At 42.5% G+C, this 22,267-nt stretch overlaps 1 protein-coding gene and 1 long non-coding RNA gene across 4 annotated transcripts in view; one reads left to right on the forward strand and one right to left on the reverse strand.

Moving 5' to 3' along the window:
• The window catches only part of LOC310914866, a 53,165-nt gene extending 33,789 nt beyond the window's left edge, over positions 1-19,376 (forward strand). Inside the window, exon 4 of the long non-coding RNA XR_014591114.1 lies at positions 19,291-19,376. This is a non-coding gene — a long non-coding RNA (uncharacterized lncRNA). The remainder of the gene's footprint in view (positions 1-19,290) is intronic.
• The window catches only part of PEAK1 (pseudopodium enriched atypical kinase 1), a 99,098-nt gene that overhangs the window by 53,143 nt on the left and 23,688 nt on the right, over positions 1-22,267 (reverse strand). For all 3 annotated transcript variants that reach the window (XM_083871330.1, XM_083871329.1, XM_083871331.1), the window contains one exon: positions 9,440-9,610. The gene's annotated coding sequence lies outside the window, so the exon portion shown is untranslated. Of the gene's footprint in view, positions 1-9,439; positions 9,611-22,267 lie in introns of those variants that run through there.

Raw genomic sequence — 22,267 nt, forward strand, 5'->3', positions numbered from 1 at the left:
CAATCAGGTTTCAACACAAAAGCCATTCCTTCTGTATCGCAGAGCTGCAGAGAGAGGTCAGCACTTACTGCACTCGATGTGCTACTCAACAATTAGGAACCATTAGCCCTTATGCTGAAGTTGCAACACAGACACAGGCTTAAACTTCTGTATGAGGTGAGGCAGGTGGGAAGGCAGGGTGCCTGGGATGAATCACCCCATGAACCACAAAACAGAGTGGAGGAGCTTCTGAAGAGCTCCTAGATTTTGTTGCAAGTTGTACCTTTAACATTTTGACATCATAACTGAATTCTCCTAATTTCCTGGAAAACATATCTTAAGATTTTCTGGAAACCAGTGAAATATAGACATTGAAAATGGAGACTGTGGCTGTATGTCCTGCAAATACAGTGGAACCTGTCACAGTCCCACTGCTCATTTGTTTAACCTTAGAGCCACTGCACAGCTGTGCTGCCAGCACTGGTGCTTATGGTGCCCTACAGCAAAGACCCCTGCTGGACATCAAAACTAAGGAAAGGCAACTTCTGTGGGAAGGAAAGGACTTCAGGCACTGCCCCTGTGCCTCCCTTTCCTTTGACTACTAAGTGCCTAAGGAAGAAGGGTTGGCCTGAGGGGAGGGAGGGCACCCTCAGCCAGGTCACAGCCAACACTAAGTGGGGTGGGAGTGTTGATCTGATAGAGGACAGGAGGGCTTTGCAGAGGGACCAGGACAGGCCAGATCCATGAGCCAAGGCCAACTGTATCAGGTTCAACAGGGTGAAGAACTGGGTTCTGTCCTTGGCTCACAACTCCCTGCAGTGCTACAGCCTGGGGCAGAGGGACTGGAAAGCTCCCCAGCAGAAAAGGAGCTGGGCAGCAGCTGAACATGAGCCCAGATGTGCCCAGGGAGGCAGGAAGGCTGATGGCATCTGGGCTGTACCAGCAATGGTGTGGCAGCAGGACCAGGGCAGTGACCACCTGTCTGTGCTGGGCACTGCTGAGGCCACACCTCAAATCCTGGGATCAGATTTGGGCCCCTCAGGATAAAGAAGATGTGGAGTGCAGGGGAGGTCTACATTGGATATTCGAGAAAATATCCAACTATCAAACTATTAGAGAAAATTATCTTCCCTGAAAGGGTTGTCCAGCCCTGGCAGAGGCTGCCCAGGGCAGTGGCAGGGTCACCATCCCTAGGGGGACTGAAAAGCTGTGTGGATGTGGCATTTGGGGACGTGGGTCAGTGCTGGGGCTGGCAGTGATGGGGAAGTGGTTGGACACAATGACCATAACGGTCTTTTTCAACCTATACAATTCTCTGAATCTGTAATGGGAGAGAACAGGTCACAAATTGCCCTTGCTCACATCCGAATAACTTCACAACTTGCAATAACAAAATGATGCAATAGCTTGTGTTACTAGGCTGAATAACCAGCATCAAACCATGGCTAAGGGACTCTGTATGGCCAGAGCTGAAACAGGGTCTGTACAGAAACACTGGGTATCAGTTTCTTATCTGTCCAGCTGGGTTTGCACGGCTCTCATAGGAAAGTTTCGAGGAAATTGGAGAGATACTGAAGATTGAGAGACTTTGTTTCAGTCAATAAACAGAATCTGTGATTCTAAATTCCATAAACTTTCACAGAAGCAGGTCAGTAAGTAAAGCATTCTTGTTGAAGTAGCAAAACATGAATTCTTTATTAATAATCAAGTGCACAAAAGAAAATTTACAAAGTTTATTTTGGCACATGAAATAAAATTATTTTCTTGGTTGCATATTCCATACTTCAGCCTTGCCCCACTGAAGTGCCCTGACACACAGATTGTCTGTGTTCACCCAGTGCCAGAGCACTGCAGGATGATGGCTCGAACACAGCTCAGTACCTGCAGTTTGATGACCACATGGCAAAAGCATTTGCTAAATGCAGTTCAGGTACCTGCACAGCCAGTGCTGGGGATGCCTGTCTGAATAGAGCCAACCTGAACAGAAACACACATGCAACTATTAGTGTTTATCACAGCATTGAATTTGCATTAAATAAAGAAGGACTTTAACTTGTACACCTTTCCCTATCAACTACTGGTTCTGTTAACTTCCTTTAGGCTTTATGCTTGTAAGACATTTGTAAGCTAAATTAGACAGCCACGCTCACCTTGATGTACCCTCACCAGACATCTGGGGTGTCTCCTGACACCTCTGAACAGCCCTAGCTTTCAAACTCAGCAAATGCACCTGTGGGTGGAGAGGAAGGGTCGATGTCTGTCAGGTCAGGGAGCTGGAGATCAGCAATGAGCACCAACACTCAGCCAGAGGAGCGAGGCCGCCAGGCCACGAGCAGCAGGGAAGCTGCTGGGCCTCTGTTCTCCCTCCCCTCACCAGGAAGGGTCAGGGGAGGTCCCAGGAGGTGAAGAGCAGCAGGTTTTGTGCAGCACCATGGCCTGAACAGATCCTGTTCTGAAGTTCTTGGGCTCACTGACTGCCCTTTCCCACCCCACCCCCAGGTACTGGCACAGACCTTCCACACTGGATCCCCCTGAAATACCAACATGCACTTTTACATGCAAACTACAAAAAAGGCTGTTTCTTCCCCAAACAGAGGAAGAATTTGAAAACCTGCCAGTGTTGCTCATGAGTTGAAACAGGCTGGTAACAAGAGGCTGCCCAGGTCAGGATGCCCTGAGAGCTGAGGGGAGCTGAGGAGTGTCTCCCCAAGGCAGGACATCCCTGGAGCCAGTGCTAGCACTGCAGTGCTGGTAACTCAGCAGCACAAAGGCAAACCCAGAGCCTGAATCCCACAGACAGGCTGTGATCTGTGGCACTTGCAGTGCTGAATCCCACAGCTCCTCATCGACTGCTCTGTCACACACTTCCGATTTGCCATTCAACTTTCTTCCTGCACAGGCTGGTGGTCTCTCATTAAGGCCAAAATTTACAGAGCAAATTTCAGCTTTTATAGAACCCACTGTGCTTTCTAAAGATCCACCTTGTCTTGCAGTCAACTGAAATAACACTTTCTGTCTATGGCTCCTGGGGGTTGTTTTCCCTTTTTATTTTTTAAAAAAATTATTTAGATCTTGCAATGCCTATTTCTCAGCAAGACTGTAAGGGATGCTAATGAGATTTATCCTCACAGTCTCTCTCACTCTCTGCCCCCTTTCATTCTTTGACACACAAGTGCTTTTATGTTGCAGGAAATGAGGACAACAGAAAGCTGCAGATCCCATGAATGTAAAAATTGTCTTGAAGGCATGGAACAATCCAGCCCTAATTACAGCCAGCTGGAGCCTGCTCTCTTTGCACTGATACTTAGATAATTAACTGAATACTGACTGATGCAAGGCTCAAGTATGTCACTAGCACTCAGATATTCAAGGCTAATTTTTGTATCCATCACCATCATCAAGCTTAATGGATATTATCAGCTAAACTCTTGAAAATCAGTAACACGGAGTCATAGGCAAGGACTATTTTTCCTTCAATGAGCTTGGTGCCATCTTTCTTTAGCTGCAGCTACATCAACACAGCAAACTCATAAATTTTGATCCATTTAATACCTGTAAATTCACTTACTTAAAGCCCTACACTTAAATACACTGAAATCACAACACTGATGTAATAAAATACATCTCAAACTGTTGCAGTGAACATTACTGGAGTAATACCTGTTTATTTCTCATAGTATGGCATCTTTAAACCTGTGGGTGTGTGTATCCTCCTCAGTAAGCTTTATATGGATGCTGAAAGCAAACAGTTCTCTGCTGAAAATCAAATATCCTGATTTGACTGCCAGTGCACATATCTGAAACTGTTACAGGAGAGGACAGCAGAGATGGTGCTCAAGAAATCTGAAATGTGTGTCAGTGAGAACTGCTGATGCACCTCTCCTCCTGCATGGAACAATACATGTTTAGATTGTGAGGTACCTGAAACTGCTTTCAGCAAAAAAACTGAATGAGGAAGTCAGTACCAACAAGAGAAAGCTGTCCATTGTTAGTTCCATTTGCAGCAGTGCTTTCCCTGAAAACAGGGATTTTTGGATAGAATCAATCCCTCTGAGTGATTTACAGCTGCATTGATAGGAGAAAACAAGGTGTCACTACTTGTTATCAAGTGGTACTTTTACTCCTAGTTACTAATTCCAGAAATCACTGTGAAAAATTTGAAGTATTTTAACCTGGTAAAGATGTTCATAAGAACAGCAATACAGCCCAGTAAAGGCACAATAAAAGAGAGACAGAACTAATCAGTAATTGTTGGATCTTGGGTAGGGCTATGCAGCAGATAACCAACATGCATCTCAGCAGGCTGCAGTGCTCTCAAAAAATCTGGGTGGGGAGGCAGGAATCCAAAGAATCCGGAATAGGGATTCTTCTCATTTTGTATTTTATTTGTCCTTGCACCTTCTTATCTAGTAATGGAAAAATAAACAATCCCAGTTATGTTTGTACATGGCCTACCAATACCCCTTCAGTAGGAAAAGTCTGAATTTTGTGAAATATCTTTGGAATGCCACTGTAATGTAAATCACAAAGCACTGCCACCACAGTGCAAGTTAAAGTGTAACTGGCAGTTTTCCCCAAGAGAATACACAAAATTTATATCACCAGAAATGGAAAGCAACAGAACAAAAATAAAAGCTGAGCAAAAAAAGTAGGTTAACTCATACAGAGAATGATATATAAGACAAGGCTGAGAAAGAAAGCAAGGCAGGTATTTTTGGAAGTATTTTGAAGTCTCTTTAAAGCCCTGCCCATTTGCCTGTGAAGTATTTCTGCTTAAAATATAGCTATGCTAATGTTCATGTTTAAGATAGTGATGATTGGGCTGAAAGAACTCCTCTTTGGAAAAACAAAGGAAGAAAGACTGTGCACCATCAGCAGCTGGTTCTGCGTGCATTTTAAACTTATCCTGAGGAGAGTTAAGCAATCACAGAATCATTAGTGTTGAAGGGGCCTCTGGAGGTCATCTAGTCCATCTCCAGGGAAATGGATATTTGAGAGAAAAAGTTGCATTCTGGATAAACTGAAGAAACCTTTTGATTCTGAGAAACCTCCAAAACTCTAATTATTTTGTGTGAAAGAGGCATAAGAAGTGTTGCTGCAGCAACTCCCTGGATGAGGTAGGTGCTGTAGTATCCAAGGGAATCCAACACTGCCCAGAACTGGGGACAGTGGCACTACCTGCTTTCCATGGAAATGATTATTGCTTGCAGCAGGTTCAGATGTGTTAATTATCTTGTTCACCTAGAAGTTCATAGTCTTCTTAATTAACAGGATCTGAACTGTATGCAGGGTTTTTCTTTTTTTTGGTTTGAGATTTTTTTTTTTTTTTTGTTTGGAAGAATGGGAATGTCTTTCTTGCCAAGGCCATATCACATAATAACAGACTAGAGAAAAATGAAAGGACCCAGCATGAAAAATACAATGTAATAATCACCAGCTGAGCAGCTGATAAAAGAAAAGACAGAGCAAAATACACAAGTTTCACATGATGGCAATTCAGGAAAAGTGAATTTGGTACAAACATTGAGCAAACAAAAAGAGGAGACCTCACCATGAGCAAGGCCTCTCACCTCCCAACCACTGGAAATTCCCTCCTCCTGCAATGGGCAATCTGCCATCCCATCACAAAAGGAGCTACAAGACCCTCAGCAGCAGAGATACTTGGATGGAACTTACAACAGCATGGCCAAAATGAAGAGCAGGAGCCTTAACCACTTACAAAATGATTTTTCCATTTTGTCCTGTTTATTTGAAATTTCCAGCCATCACGCCAGCATGAATTCAGCAAACACAGCATCAGCTGCCTTCCATCACTAAACTGACAAGGACAGAATTTTTAACACACCTGTGATGGGCACAGTTCAGAGATAAGTCTAAGTGAAAACAGAGACTACTGCAAGCGTGAAGGATCTGAACTGCCCTCTGTAAAGAAGCGAATACAGGACATGGAATAAATATTATTAAGTTATTGTTCCTTAGTCTGTCAATGTTTCCATTTTGAATCAGCCTTCAGCCATTAAAACCTCAGCTGGAAAAGCCTGGCTGGACTTGACAAATGAACAAGCCATGTCTCGGGAAGAAAAAAGTCTTTCTTCCTTAATCCCCAACACAAACACATCCTGACTTCAGTTTCTTCAGCTTCTTTTGAGATAAATATCCCCAATTTTGCATTTTTCTTTTGCACACATGTAGCTGCAGTTAGAATGTTCCCCTGTCTGTTCCCTGTTTTACCCTGAGGGGGAAGCAGCTGCCCTGCTCTGCACAAGGAGTGCACCCAGCAGTGATCTGTGCCCAGTGCTTCTCCAAACTGCGAACACACAGAAACTGATACAGTACTTGGAGTCTGGAAAACTGTTCAGGAATGCACAAAGGAAATGCATTATAGAAATGTAAGAGCATTAAAAGAGTGTTAATATGGTTATTACCCTAACCTAAAAATCCATCTAAGCCAGTAGGCCCTGCCTGTCCCTGCAGATACCTCACTTTATCTACAGCTCACGTGGATCACAATGGGCTCCTCTTTAGTGCCAGCAGTCTCTGCTCCTTCTTGTTCTGTGTGCCAAGCCAAAGAGAAGCAACAAAGGCTGCTGTTGTTCCTGGGAAAGAATGGGTCCTGCAGGAGTCAGTGGGCATTTCCTTTCATGCACACACAGGCTTGTGCTCTGTATGGTGAGGGAACCTCTGCAAACACGCTCCTGGTGCAGTCTGTTCAATGGAAAGCATCCCATGGAATGTGTGTGGGTTCTATGTGTGGGACAGGACCCTGAGAGGGTTTCAGAAGCACCCTCTGTGATGGCAGCTCGCTGTGTGGCTGCAGAGCCAGGCAGGCTGAGGTGTGTGAGCTGCCCAGAGCCTCCCATTGTTACTGGGAAGGTGGTGACTTCCTCTTCATTGAATCTTTCCCCTTATTTTGCTCTTCCTTCCTGATGATAAATGTGTTTTTTATTATTCCAACCAATTCAACATTACTTTTAGAAATTTTATCACTGATTCAGATTTCAGTTGGTGAGTCAAACAGAAAAAATGTGTTCTCAAGCTGAGAGAAAACCCTCCCATTTAAAATCCCCGAGCCAAGAGCACCTCCCTGGCAACATCCTCCAGCTGTTCTCAGACACAGACAGAATATGTGCACTCAGTCAGTTCCCACCTGGGCCACTCCAGAGCATCTCCAGCAGGAAGGAGATGGATCTGCCCAGAGCAGCAACCCCTGGCACTTCCCAGGCCTCTTCCCACCCAGCTCACCCAGCACTTCCCTCAAGTACAAAAACCTCTTGGTGTTCAGGTGATGAACACCTTCCTGTGCCAGCAGAGGAATCTATCCCATAGCATTGTTCTCCCTCTTCCTGGGCCTCTGATTGTCACTTTTATCAGCTAAATAACAATAATTTGAATGCAAAAACAATGATGGAAACTTATTTCCTCAGCTGAAGGCCTTGTCCCAGGCAGATTTACAGTTGGTGCTGTTTTGTCAAAGGCTGGATGCATGGAGAAGTTGCTCTGCCAGGCAGGGAAGTACAAGGGAACAGACAAAACACCTTCCAGTTCCCTAGAAATGTTTCCTCTAAAAGGATGGTGGTTACAACCTGTTTGTATCCTCTCCTGACCTCCTGCATACACACAGGCCAAGGTGGTGCATTTTCCGCAGTAAGAATGGGCAAGAGTTTGTGACTAGGACTGCCTTGTACCTTTTACTGCTCATAGTTCTGGCTCTAAAGTACCCTACAGAAACCAAACACCCCACTGAAGTGCTCCAGCTCCAAAACTTTTGCAAATCATCCATGAGAGCTGGAACTGTCTTTTTCTTGTTCTCATTAGACACTTGAGTGAATCAGATCTAAGGATCAGTGCACACCTTCAAAGAGGAAGGACTGCAAGGCTACAGGGAACCACAAACAAAAGGCATTAATGAGAGCACAGCAAATCTGAGAACTTGAAAGAAGAAAAACATTTTTCTTTTAAGTTCTTTAGAGCTTCATTTGTCACCACTGCAGACAGATGGAATCTGCAAGCTTTCCCTTCCTGCCAATGCAGCAGAAGTGCAGCAGTAGTTCTGTACTGACACAGTACAGAAACAACTCCTAAAGATGGGAACTCAGTGAGGGAAGAACCTGGCAGCCTCCTGAGCACCTGATGCACTGGCTGAGCTCTAAGCTCTTGGTTGGGAGGCTCCTAAGTGCTGGTCTGACTGTGCTCTGACAGAAGATACGGGAGCCTCAGTGTGGGTTTCAGACAGAAATTAACCATTTTCTGAAATCCCACCCTTAATCTCACAGAAATTAGGACAGAATCTTTTGGGGCACTGACTGTTCTCCTGTTGAAGTTCTAACATAGCCTGTGATACAGGGGTGGAATGAACGCCTCACCTGGACTGGTAAATAAGAACAGGTATATTTGTCAAATTCAGAAATGAAGGTCTAATTTTTCTACCATCAGTCACTTAGAATAACTGTCATATCTGTTCACTCTCCCTCTAAAAAACAGAGGGTAGAATAAGAAAGAAGCATTTCAAACAAAACACAGCACATAACAGATTTCCTTTGTTTTACTCATGACAAATGAAAGAAACGTGGTGAGATGTCATTTTTGATATATGCAGTTACATTACAGTTTTCAAAGTAAGGCAGATTCTCTTGTGCTGGGGTTTAGTCAGGCTTTGAGGAAAGCACAAAAACGTCCTTTCACTCTCTTGCCTCAAAAGACATTGAAACATCATCTTGGTGTGGTATTAAAGATGTGGTAACTCCCCTCTACCCTTTTTAAAGCTTCTGGTTTTAGTGGTCAGTCCTACATTGTTCCAAAGGCACAGAGCCCAAAATGTGAGAGCAGACAGAGTTGGGGGTCTTTCTGCTCCCAATTTAACTTTAGAAAGTAGCAGTTGTGTATTCCTGACTGGTAAACTGACCATAGGAAGACAGGAACAGAACTACTTCAGATGTTTAATACCCAGCTATGAACGGCAGAGGAAAAGATAAGCAAATAAGAAGAGCAAAGTAAATCAGAAAACGGAAAAAAGATTTTTGAGGAAATACTGAATATTAGCAGAAAAGAACAAACTTCCTAGTGTGTCTTTCCACATATTTCAGGAGTCATACAAAGTACTTAAAACATAACAAAAAAAAAAAAAGGGAACAGAGCTGCTTCTACAACCTGTTCCAAACTGCAGTTTGCTGGGCATTGGGTAGGAAGACATATAGTAATGGAGAAACAGCAAAATCTTTTTGTTCTTCAATGATGAAAGGATGGGATGAACCCACAGGAAGAAAATTCAGCTACTGAATAAAGCACCAGACACTAAAATTCCAACTTTCTGCTAATTAATGAAGCTCACAAAATCACACTTTTGGCTCTTGTAAGATTTCTCTATTTAAACTCTGTTAGTAATAAAACAATATCATCTATAATCCAAATTATCCTACAGTACTGTATTGGAAATAAGAAGATGACAGAAAAAATGAGTTACCACTTAAGTCTGAGGCACTGAATCCATTCTCATGTCAACAGCTGGCTTGGCAAAATCTCCTGCAGCCACTGGTTATAAATCCTGCTGAAAATTTCAAAACTTCCAACTTCTCCAGACAAATTTGCTTCACCCCCTTCTCTTCATGACTGCTGGTCAGAGCAGCAACATTTTCTGTGAAAGACAGACAAGGAGATTATTCCAAACAAATTTCAAATCTGATTTATTGTAAATTTTTCTTGAGTGACCTCTTGCTACCTCAAATGCTATGGGAGCTGTGTAAAAAGACACTTGAATTCTCTTCAGAATTCTAGCTGCCCCCCAGACTTTTGTCCTTGTCCTGGACATTCCCATTTCTTTTCCATCCCCCAGGAGCACACTGCTGCTTTAATCTGACCTGCCCAAGAGCCATGCTGCAGCTTTGCAATGAAGACAGACTGAGGAAAGCCTGTAGAACCTACTGGAAGAATTAAGTAGAATTAAATTTCTCTTTCCTGGGAAAAGGAGCAGAGCTCTTTGGAGTTATTCAAGGAGACAGCACTGTCTAGATCTTTGGGGTTTTGTTTGTGGGGTTGGTTTTTTCCCGCCTCTGGAATTCTGCTTCTTGTGATTTCAAGTGTGAACAGGTTTGTGGGTGACAAAGTTGGCAGAAAGAAAGTAAACACAAATTATTTGTATAGAGGAAGCCACAAATAACAAGGGGCAAAGCACTTAACCTTCTGTGCAAAGCAAAAATAGCCTGGTGAGGGCACAGGCTGAGCAGCACAACCAGAACACCTTGACAATGATTATCACCACAAAAGGACTTCTTAGGACATTGGAAAGAAAGTTTCTGAAATAGCTCTGCAGGTGAGTAGCAACAAGTGAGATGAAGAAGAACCATCCTGAGAGAAAACACACATTATGTGCCTGAAAATGGACTTAGTAAGAAGGGTGAACACCCTCCCATTGAAGGCAGGGAAGGGAACAGCCACTAAATTAGACTTCAGCTTGTGGTTTATTGTCTAAATAGAGATATTAGAGATGAGTCAAAAGCTTACTCTGGATGGAGGAAATTGAATCTTCTCCTAACCAACCAATTTGCTTTTACAGATGGGATTAGCCAGAAATAGGATGCAGGAGAAGAAAAGGAATGAGAACTGAGCCCTGCAAAGCCTCCAGAAGGAATGTTGAAGGAACACCACAATCCTTCCTAGTTTTGAGAACCTCACACAGCAGCAAAATTTTTTTTTGCACATTATCCAGTTCTTTGAAATAGAGAAAATAGCCCTGAAGAAAAATCAGCCAACACTTTACGGCATGGAATGGCTGCACTGAAAGATCATTTAAAGTCCCTGCATAAGGAGATATGTTTGTGCAAAATTTTAACCTCTTCCAAAATGTCTTTTTTTCTGGCCAGAAGAACAGGAGACTGGGAACTTTGTGGACTCAGGCAGGATGCTGCAGTTCAAGCAGCTGGTCAGTGGAGGAGGGGGATGGATTTCCCCTCCTTTAATGTCCACCAGCCTGCAGGACTCGTTCCCAAATTGTGGGCACGTCTCTGTAGGGAACACCCAGCCAGGAAACACTGCCAGAGCTGCATCTGTAGAATAAAATATCAACAGCTACACGCATTTTTGAATTTTAGCTGCATGCAGGTGTTTGTACTTCTGTCCTAAAATTCTGCAGGCTTTGCCCAGCAGTACAAAGGGCTCTCCTTACCCTTTGCCTTTGATGTGGAGCTGCACTCCGACAGCTCTGGCACAGCTGCAGATGGTAGAGATTCACTGCCACAGCTGGATATAAATCTGGTGTTCCTGTGGCTTGTGAGGATCACTGAGGTGTTTTATAGGTGTCATGGAATACGTTTTATCTCCAACATCAGCATACTGCATGTGAAATGGTAAGGCAACAGGTGGCACAGAGAGCACAGATACAGTTGTCATTGTACTCACAAGCAGCACAGGGACTTAAAAAACATCATCTACCACTCCAAAAGAAAAGACTCCAGCCACTCCATATTCACTTCTGTTCCAGTGCCCGGTACTACAGATTAATTTAAAACATTTGAAGTTAATTGATAAAGATGATGTGCAATCCTTTTTAGCCACTGCCCCAAAGAGGCAATTCACATGGATGGAGTCAATGAAGCTGCAGATGAGTCTCTCTCCATCTTCCCTGGCTCTCCTGGCGGCTCGAGCAGCAGAAAGAAGCTCCCTACGGAAGGAGCTGCCATTTGACTCGGCCCCCTCCCGCAGCACGAAGGGCAGGAATGCTCAACAAATGAATCACAAACCATTCCTGCAGACATCCCGGCTCTCGGCAGCTGCCGGGGCTGGAGCAGCTCCTGGGCTTGCCAGCCTGAGTGACAATCAGGGTAAAGGGGCTCCTCCTCACAAGATTAGCAACAGGAAAACTCTTTCAGCCCCCTCCATCTGAGTTATGATTGCTGACTGTGTAAAGAGGCAAAACCGGGAGTAAACCCACAAGGAAACAAAGCATAACTTGGGAAAGGTTTTTCCTATTCACGTTGATTGCAAGTGAACCCTTCCCGAGCTGTGAACAACTGGTGGTGCTTTAGCGTTCAGTACGTGGCCCGATTTTATCATCAAAACCCGTCCTTGCCTTCAGCTGGCTGTCACATTTGCCAAGCTGGTAGGATTCTGGCAACACTCGTGCTGTTTAATGTCTCAGCATGTTGTATCTTGGACACAAACCCCTGCAAAAATACCTAATTATAAATATTTATGTTCGTTATCCTTTTTGCACGATACAGTAAAGAGAGGGGAAACAGATGGACCGAATGAGCAAAGCATGACAACATCACAGGGTCAATATCCACGACCAGAGCGCTCCATGGGATTCCCTGCAGTGGAATTCCACATGGTTTGTGTGACAGCTTTGCCCAGGAGGCTGCAGGGATCAGCTGGCACAGCAATCACTCAATCCCGCAGGAATCTCCAGCCCCAGGGCCATTGCTGGGGGTCGTTGTGGGCTCCTGAGAGGCCACTCAGGTGGTGGCATTTTGAGGTGGCACTGCCCAGCCATCAGCCAGGTAACGCAGAGATGTGCTCTGCTTTCAAATAGTCTCCTTGAGCAAAGGAATGCTGCACACAGAATATAGCCAACTCTTCAAGGAGAGAGGGAAAGGGAATGTACCAGTACGGGGAATGTGCAGCCCTTGACAGATATGTTTTTATGTTTTTAATACAAATTCACAGAGGTGCACACGAGACTCCGAGAAAGTTTAGAAGCCAAAACTTCTGATACTTTTTAAAAACATTAAATGTTTAAAATAGAACTGATTCATCGGGAGAAAGGAAGTACTTAATGACTTGTTCATGCTTAAGCACTCTTAAATAAAACAAGTATCTGTTACTCATGCATTTGAAGGATTCGCTACTCCCGAACTACTGATTTGAAAAGCTTTTGACACAGCAAGATGAAGACACATCCCCAAGGGCTGCCATGTGAGCTGAAAGCCTGTGTGCTCTCAAACACTCCTCCTTTCATTAAAGTAGGCAAAGATTAGCAAGAGGAAGAAAAAAATAAAAACTTAACTGTTCTGACTTTGGAAATGAGGTGTCAATAAGATTTTCTGGCCTGAAGAACCACCGAAGAACCCCAAATTATCATGTCAAGAAGTAGTGATAGAATTTGAGACCATCAGAAGCAATCCAGACCCTCAGCTGCATCTCTCCTACTGCAATTTTTATCCATTAATTGTTGGCCTAATTTTACAGACCCAATACCATTTAATAAGAGGAGAAAATTAGCAGATAAGACAGAAATTACTACTAGTCACCCTCCATCCTTATGAATGAATCACGTACTACAAACTTCAAACACAGGGTTTATCAAGGCTTGGCCAAAATGCAGTTTCGGCTATTGGATAGCAGGCAGGAACAATGAAGCAGCACAAGCCTCTGCTCCATTTTCACTGCTCTGTGCTCCAACAAGCACAATTCCTTCTCTCAACAGCTACTGAAAACCTAGACTGTTACTGGTATTTCACGTTCACAAAACCACTGTGTGTAGCTGAATGTGGCCTTCCAGAGGAGGACTCTTGGCACAGCCACACAAGCTCAGGTAGCAGCAGGGACACAGGGAGAAGGAAAAGCTGGCAACAATAAACTGCCTCCGGTCCCAGACCCTCAAGTGACTGTTTATGCAACTTTTTTTCACAAACTAACCCCAAAACTTGCACTGGGATTGCAATTTGCATTTCAACCCACTCTGCCCACACCCCTGTTTGCTGTTTGCCCAGTTTTATTAGAACCATCTGCAAGATCCTCCCCTTCCAGCTGCACTTTCTCATCTATTCAAAAAAATCTTTGTTACAAAGTTGTTGAGACAGACAGTCTTTGACAGGCTAAAAATGATCTTGAAAATCAACACACATCTTATGCTGTTCTTTACAGATTGAAGGGGAAGAATGGAAGCTGGAATATATATATAAAGATAAATATATATATATTTAATGGGAAGATAAATGAGGGTTTTGGGATCAAGAACAATTTTACCAACTCAATTTATCTGACAAAAGCCACAATTTACTGAAGTACTAAAAGTTGCCACTGCAGAAGTGTTTCAGGCTCCCCATTATTACAGGATCAAGAGAAATGCAGAGAAGTATTTTCTTACAGCATCTCTCGGCAAAAATAAGTGAGGGGAGTGTTAAGGGAAGAAGGAATGTTGGTGAAGTAGCAGAGTTGGAATTATTTTCTTTAAACATGATACAATATTACAAGTTTTTGAATATGAAGTGCTTTGCAATTCCGTTCATTAGCCTGTCCACGATGCTGCTGAAGTTTCCACCTTTTCTCTGGAACCCTCCTGAAAGGCCTTTGTTCCCCTCTGCGTGCCGATGTCCCTGCTGTCCCCAGGCTGTCCCTTCTGCCGGGACAGCTCCTGCTGCAGCACAGGGCAGGGCACGGCAGCACTGCTGAAATACGGCACAAGTCCTGGGCCTTCAACTGATTCTGATATTTTTCTTCTCCAAATTGTTTCTGCAGAAGCATTCATCTCGTTGCAGAAGAATGTCATAACCTTCACTTTTGGGGATTAACAGAGAATTCTCTTCCAGATTTCTCCAAATCTTCTCATAGAAAATTTTTAAAAAGAAAATTCACTTCAAGTACGAACTCAAAATACTTGAGGAACACCACTCCTACTTTCCCATTTAGATTAATACAAACATTTTCTTCGTTGCTGCTATTTAAAAGGTAACAAATAACTACAGGCAATATTCAATTGGCACCAAATAATGTTTGCACACGTGCAAATTTGAAGAATCTGTGAAATGAACTGAACTATTTCAAATCTCCCCAGAGCTGCAGCAATGCTGGAAATAACTTTCTCCACACATGCACATGAGCTGCCTTTAACCATCAATCACATCCCAGCCCCGCTGTCATCTCCCCTGACCTTTCTGATTCTGTTTTATACAACCTCCAGCCCACGTCTTCCCTGAGCAAATTCCTAATTCCTTGTTTAACTAAACAAGACCATTTAAAGTTTCTCAAGCATTCTGAGACTTCTACAGCTTTTACACTGGGATTTGCCATTCTCTTCCCACACTTTCCTTTCAATCCTAATAGAACATTTTTGGGTTTACATAAAAGTACTGAGCAGGACTTCAAAATTGCCATGAACAAATTGGCTTATCTTCTCCCTTGAACTTTATAATAAAACACAAACAATTTAAATGGTTTTAATTGCACAGGCTCTAGAATAAAAGATGCAAATATAATAATTTGAGTTGACAGATCATGGAAGGCAGGCTTTAAAAGTATTTTCAGAAATACTGGAAACAACATGATCATAATCTAACTTTATAAATTTTATATGCAAATAAAAAATTAAAAACACAGACCTGAAAATAATTAAAGAAATCCATACATTTCAATGAATAGTATATAAAAGTAGATCTGCTCTTGAAAAAGTGTCCTGGAAACTCTCAGGAGAATTAATGGAATAACCACAGAGTTTGTGCTTCTGTGATCAACTAGCACGAGAGATTTTTATTGAAACACTTAACATTACTTTTGTTAGCATATACTTCACTCCAGTGGCTTATTAGAAATTTTGGCAAAAATAAGACATCTTTTGAAAGCAAGAAAGCTGAACAAAACCAAAGTCTGAGAGAACAAGATTGATATTTCTCTCCCTCTCCTCTCTGATGTATTGCAAAAAAAACCCCCAATTTTGATGAATAATCTCTTCCAAACCGACTTTTCCAGTCACTTTTAATCTTTACAGAATATATACATTTACATAAGCCAAAAACAACCACAAAAGCAATTTCAAACCCCCATCTCAATGCATACCCCTGTTTCGAGGTATCATGAATATATTAAGCTAAAATTGCAAACAAAGGCAGGCTTGGGACAATAAAAAAAAAAATTACACCCTGCTGTTGATGCCATTTTTCTTGCTCTTGAATACATGATGTCGATTCCCTGGTTTCCATTCAAATTAAGCTGTGAAATGGTTTTGTGCTCCAAGTCCAGGCTTGCATCCAAACAATTCTAACATTAAAACTGCCTCAAATATTCCACCCCACAGGAACAAACACTCCTGGATGGACGACAGAGGTTATCAGAAAATCTTACTGAATTGGGGTTAGAGGAGAAAGTGGCAGATTGAATGTGTGCATGGCATTCTCCTCGTGGAATCTGTTCCTACAGAATGAAGTTTCTGAGAGCAGAGGCTGTTGTGAACCTGCTGAGCAGTTTCATGCCAGGGACAAAGGCAAATCTCGAGTCCCCAGTGTCAGCAGGATGCAGAATTCTGCACAGCTGCCACAAGAGCCCCAGGATAACTCAACAGGAAAGTCATCCCTCCCTCCTGGGCACAGACCTTGCCAAAGGGCAGGGGCTTCACCAATGCAGCCTCTGCAGCCCCTGTAACCTGAGGGGACCCATGGCCATGAGGCTGCACCCACAGCTCCTTCCTTCCTTGGCGAAGACGCAGGGTCCATCTCGTGGTCCTCAGTTCTGTACTCTCGGTTAGGAGCAATGATGGCTCTGTCAGAGTGATCCTGCCATTTCCCTGGCTTGTCACACACACCCCTCCCAAAACACAAGTATTTAGCCCCGGAAGCCAACTCAGCTTGAGCACAAACCACGGCTGGAGCCCGAGGCAGAGAGGGCTCGTGGCCACAGGCAGAGCGGGAACAGCAGCCCAGACAAAGCTGGAAAATTCCAGAGATGTGGCACCGAGCTCTTCCCACAGCTCCAGCCAGACAAAGAAAACTCACTGCAGCAGGAAGCTGGAGAGAAATGCTTTAGCTGAATTCTTCTCATTGCTCAAGTCAGAAATGCAATCTTTACTTAAATGTTAAGCCATATACATGGGCCATTAGTCAAAGTTCCTGTTCTTTTTTAATAGTTTTACCAGCTTTGACATTTTGTAACGCTATTATTTTAAGTCTGGTCTGGACTAGAATTCACATATTAGGAAAATGATTTTTAAAAGACTTTGCTAAAATATCTTCCCCATATTGCTATCATTTGTCAAAGTTTTGCTTAAAAGCAGGTATTAAGATAAATGAAATGGATCAAAAATGGAATACTTCCAGGAACATAAATGATGGTTAAATTAAGCTTGTGACAAGAGCCAATCTACACATTTTGACTTCTCAGTGAAGTACCATTTGACCTTGCAATGAGAAAGGCACTCATATATTATGTAAATCTAGAGGAAGAAACTACATCAGAAAGTGAACTGAGTTGGCTGAAATAGCCAGAAGTCACAAAAAAGGCAACAAGTGCTGAAGGTGAGCGAGAACATCAGAAATCGAACATCAGGCCGAGTGAAAGGGCCACAACTGCAGAGCCAGTCAGCAGAATAAGCAGAGTTTGCAGACAAGTCAGAACGTACAGTGTACTGAATACAAAACCTGAGCAAACAATGACAAATTTAACAAAACCAAGACTATTTGCTGAAAAGCCTCCTTAAGACAAACAGCACTGGAGTGACAGCAGTGCTCCCTGCAAAGGCCTGAGGGCATGGGAAAGGCTCTGGGAGTCCTTCCTGGGCTATTTCTCTCCCTCAAGTACTTAAGGCATTTTCCCTTGTTCTGACTGCAGTTTAAAAATACTGATGGAAAACAACTAGAGTTGTAATAGTGAACTTCAAGTTCCCTACTTAGTATTTCTGAAGTATTACGATACAGAGTATGCATTTAAATAGCACAAAATTCAGCAAGTGTTCAGTGGTTCCAGATTTTTTCCCAGTTATCTGAAATTTTCCTGCCTGAGCTGCATACATAGCACAGCACTGCTCACCACCAACCACTGACCCACTGCACCACAGAGTTAGACTAAATGCACCAGGCAAACGACATCATGACCCAAAGCACTGCCATCTTTCAAACCACTGAAGAAAAGGAAGATTATCTCTTTAAACTCTCTCTTACTAGAGACAGGTTGGGCATTAGTGGTTTTGGCAGCTGGATAAAACAGCTGCAACTGGAAACAATTGGTGCTGAGCAATAGGAAACAGGCAAGGACAGAGGACAGTACACTGCAAGCATTGCTCCAGTTCTGGCTTGTTATTAGACACATAAGAGAGCTTGCTGCAGCCTCACTTCTACAAAGGCAGAGCATTTGCTTAAAAAAAAAAAAAAAAAAAAAAAAAAAAAAAAAAAAAAAAAAAAAAAAAAAAAGATACTGAAATTTAGGATCAAGACCAATGTAAGAGTTATGCTCTTGCATTGATGAGTATTGTTATGGAAAGGGAGACAGCTTTAATTCTAAATTCACTTGCCAGAGAAAAGTGGTTGTTTGAAACCTGTAGTTCAAGAAAAATGAGACAAAATCAAAAGAGGGTAGTAAAAGACTCTCAGAAGAGTGATGCAAATAGTGACACTTGAGAACATCCACAGCTGACAAAGAGTTCACTGGGAATACACAGAAAGGAGAACCAGGTATCAGCAGTAAGGAGGGGAATCTTGGATCACAAGTAGGAACTGCTGGTGAACAGGAACGATTTGCCAGGTAACCGGTGCAGACCACAGAGCCAAAGGAACATGATTCATTGTGCTAAAGCAACTGCCCAGGGTGAAGTGACCTCAGTGAGTGTTATACTTCAATAACAGTTATCGGGGCTACAGAGGAATCTCTTCAATGCTCCTCTGGAAAATGATTTTATATGGTAGTTCAGAATAAAATTCCAAATTGGAAAGGCTGAAGCAGCAAGTTACTTTTTCACACATTTCACTCCTAAACACAAATCTAAAGACAGAGGAATCGACTGCTATGGAAAAGCAGGAGTGCTCCATCTGTGCAGGATAAATTATGGACTTGAAAGGGAGGATGCGATTCAGCTGCTGACATTTGAAACAACAGAGGTAACAAACCACAGATTTAGCAAAGCTGCCAAATAACAAAGATGTTGAGAAGGTCAGAAAGATCATAAACACCCCAAGGAGAGTCCCAGAGTGAACAAAAGTGGTTATAGGATGCCAGCAGCCTGGCAGCTCAGCCCCAGATCCAGTGTGTCCATTAGGCTGCTCCTGGCAGCAGCCCAGAACACAGAGGCACAAACAGCAACATCTCCAACCTCACTCCCATCTCCATTTGTAGCTTAGAGACTTCCTGTGAAAGAACTGGGGTCTCTGTACTTCATATTCTTGCACGGAATTTTCCTTCATAAATTTATCCACTTACCTTTTGAACCCATTTACAATCCCATATCCACAACATCCTGTGGAAGGACATTCCAGCTTCTCAGCTTTGTGCGTTTGTTTTGAGCTGCCAGGTTCTTGTCAGGAAAAAAAAAAAAAAAAGAAAACAGATAATAAACTTGGTTCCTTTATCACCTCTATTTACTTTTTCCTATGCCATAATGATTTGTGATTTCTTTTCCAGGCCCCCTCAGCCTGCCTTGCAGTGGAACTGTCCTGTTGTCTGTATTTGTGCCAAGGGGATGGGGCTCCATACCTCCAACTCCCCACCCTGCATTCCTCTTCTGCATTCTTTTCAAGTGAGACTGTGTGTCATATTCAGAAGCTTTTGAGAAGAGGATGAAAGAATTCTAGAGCAGTGACAACAAAGAGGCGTGTTTGAAGGTAGAGAAAATTTATTTAGGGAAAAATCATAGGAAATAAAAGAAAGTTCACAGTGATTCTACATGTTTGCAAGCAGAACCATTCAAGCATTATTAAAAGATATGAAATAGGGAACAAACGGTAAGATTTGTAGTAGAAATCAGGTTATTTTTCTGTGCCTTCATGCTTTACAGAACTGAAATAATTTCAGTGTGCTCTGTTTCCCCTTCAAATGAGCATTTCACTGCATTTTGTAACTTCCTAGTTCATTTAGAAAGGGGCACCCGTGCTAGAGACAGACACTAATGAGCCTCTGCATTCTAATTGTATGACTGTATTGAAAGAACAGAAATAAAGGCAGTGAAACAGATTGCAAAGAACTGGACAGTGAGTGGTGGTAAAGGAGGCTGAAAAATAATGACTGGTCATTGTATATTTTTAATGTCGTAGGAGTAATACCTGGAACTCAACTTTTCCAGCTTTAAAAGCCAACTGGGATCTGTATCACTCACTTCCAAAAGTACAAAATATTCTTGAAACACTGGAATTGTTTCAGCACTTGTGATCTAGCACCCAGCTCAGGCTCCCCTCAGGTCCCACTGAAGCACTTTGGAGCTGCTGTTACGGGCAAAGTTGCTTTTCTCACCTGATCACCACTACCTGGCTGTCCATGGAAACTGGACCAGGAACAGGGGCACAGCAGAACAGCTCCTGGTGACATTTCTTTACTCAAGGAGTACTCAGGGAACCCCAGCTGAGGTCAGGGAAGGTCACTGCAAGTACAGCCCCCCTTGGGGAAAACATCTTAGATTAAAAGCTGCTGCAAACCACAGCCATGGCAGACCCTGCACAGACCCTGCTCAAAAGCTTTGCTCAGTCCAGACATGGCCATTGTTCATTTGCTGCCACAAAAAGTGTTCTAGGAACATCTGTGAGGAACACCCCACTTCTAATCTGTGGTAAGCATCTCCAGTACTCAAAGTTATATTATTTTAAAAAAGCAAAAAAGAAAAATCCCACAGGAGGCACACGTGAAATTGCATCCTTTGGCTGCAGAAGCCCACACAGGAATTTTACAGGATATTTTTTCAGATCAAAAATGGGGTCATAAATGCTATAAATTGCATTAAAAATGTTAGCTTCCATTATTTAAGAAAAAAAAAATCCCTTCAGGTGCCACACATGAGAGTACTTAAATTTTTGTAGTCTGCCACAGCAATCTCAATTTTTTTGTTGTAAGTTTTATCAAGTGTATTTTAGATTTTCCCAAGAGTAAGACAGATGAAAGGAAAAGAAGATATTCCAGTGCTATTCTGTGTATGTACATAAGAGCTCTCCTGCTTAGAAATTCACTTTAAAATTTAATTCTGGCATGTATAAAATTTTTGCCTTCTTCATAAAATCCTTCTAATTTGGCAGAGTTATGATGGTTTGAAGAAAAAAAAACAACTATGTTTATATTTTCAGTACATTATCTTAAGTGTTGATAAAATCTAATATTTACTAAATACATTTCAGGATATTGGGAACTAGGGAAGGAGTATTTGTCCTCAATCATAGCAGGTCAAGACTGGAAAACACGTAAGGTTTTCTACATATGACTGTACTTGAAAATAGGCACATAAACAGCAGAAAACCCACTGGTATTTGCATATCACATAACACTTCTGATGTTTTAAAACTTTTCAGCATATATGACTTCATAAACCTAATGCTGCTATGAAGAGCTACAGGCAGTGGAAATAAGATGAGAGCTATACTGGTTTGCAGTGGGAATTCTTCTCATCTCCCCACTGCCCACTCTGCATAAACCCATCAAAGTCTGATGCTCTGCCATGATTTCCCCACTGTAATCTGCCGCCTATTATTCTCTCAAACCCCATCTGCAGGTCATTTTTCTATCAAATGAGCTGGTTAAAATTCCTTCTCCCTTTTATTTAAATGCAGGGGAATTTCAAATAGTCCAGCACTAACCGAGAGGAATTTATTTTAACCATTATTTAAAATACCAGCAGCTTTGCGTCGCTACATCTTAACAGCTCTGATGGGTTTCATGCAGTCTCCCCTCACTTTATTTTCTCTGACACAGGCATTAGCATCCTGGGAGCCCATGCACGGCTCAGAGACTCATTGCCTTTATTCTCTTTTAGCCTCAGATCTCTTTCCACACAGAATTTGGAGCATTACACAAACTTTCTATGGACAGAAAAGCATGTACTAGCGTGAAAATAACTATTTAACAAGTAAAAATATTTAGAAATGTATGCTTAGGTAAATCCTCTTTCCCTTTATAATTTAAGAAATTTCGAGGTGATTTTCCTTATATAAGGGAACCAGACCGATTATTGTCTGATCTCTGAGGGAGGTGATATTAGGAGTTAAAATTCTGCGTATGCATTTTGAACTGAAGTTTATTCCTCTACCAGACACCACTGTGAATGAAAGCATCCCACTTGTCAGCACTTTCCTCCATGCCAGAGGGCTGAGAGGGAGCATGACCTGGATAGGATTGCTTCCTAAAGCCTGTATTTAAAGTGATCTAATGAGGTCCTATGCAGGCTGCCACACACACTCAAACTCTCAGAAAGACAGGAGCTGTTTAGTAAGAAGCTGTAGAGAAATGTATTTTTGCTGACTGCAGTTTGAAAACCTCTTGTAGGAAACCAACAGAACAGAAGGCAATGGAAAACTGTTGGCTGTGAAAATAATAAAGTTTAACACAGCTTATTTTTTCTTGCATGTGCAATGGAAGAAAGGCAATGAGAGAGCATGATGGCCAATGCCATCACAACATGCTT

The sequence above is a fragment of the Zosterops lateralis genome (genome assembly GCF_965231275.1).
Source record: "Zosterops lateralis genome assembly, chromosome: 13".
In the NCBI taxonomy this organism is placed as follows: Eukaryota; Metazoa; Chordata; class Aves; order Passeriformes; family Zosteropidae; genus Zosterops; species Zosterops lateralis.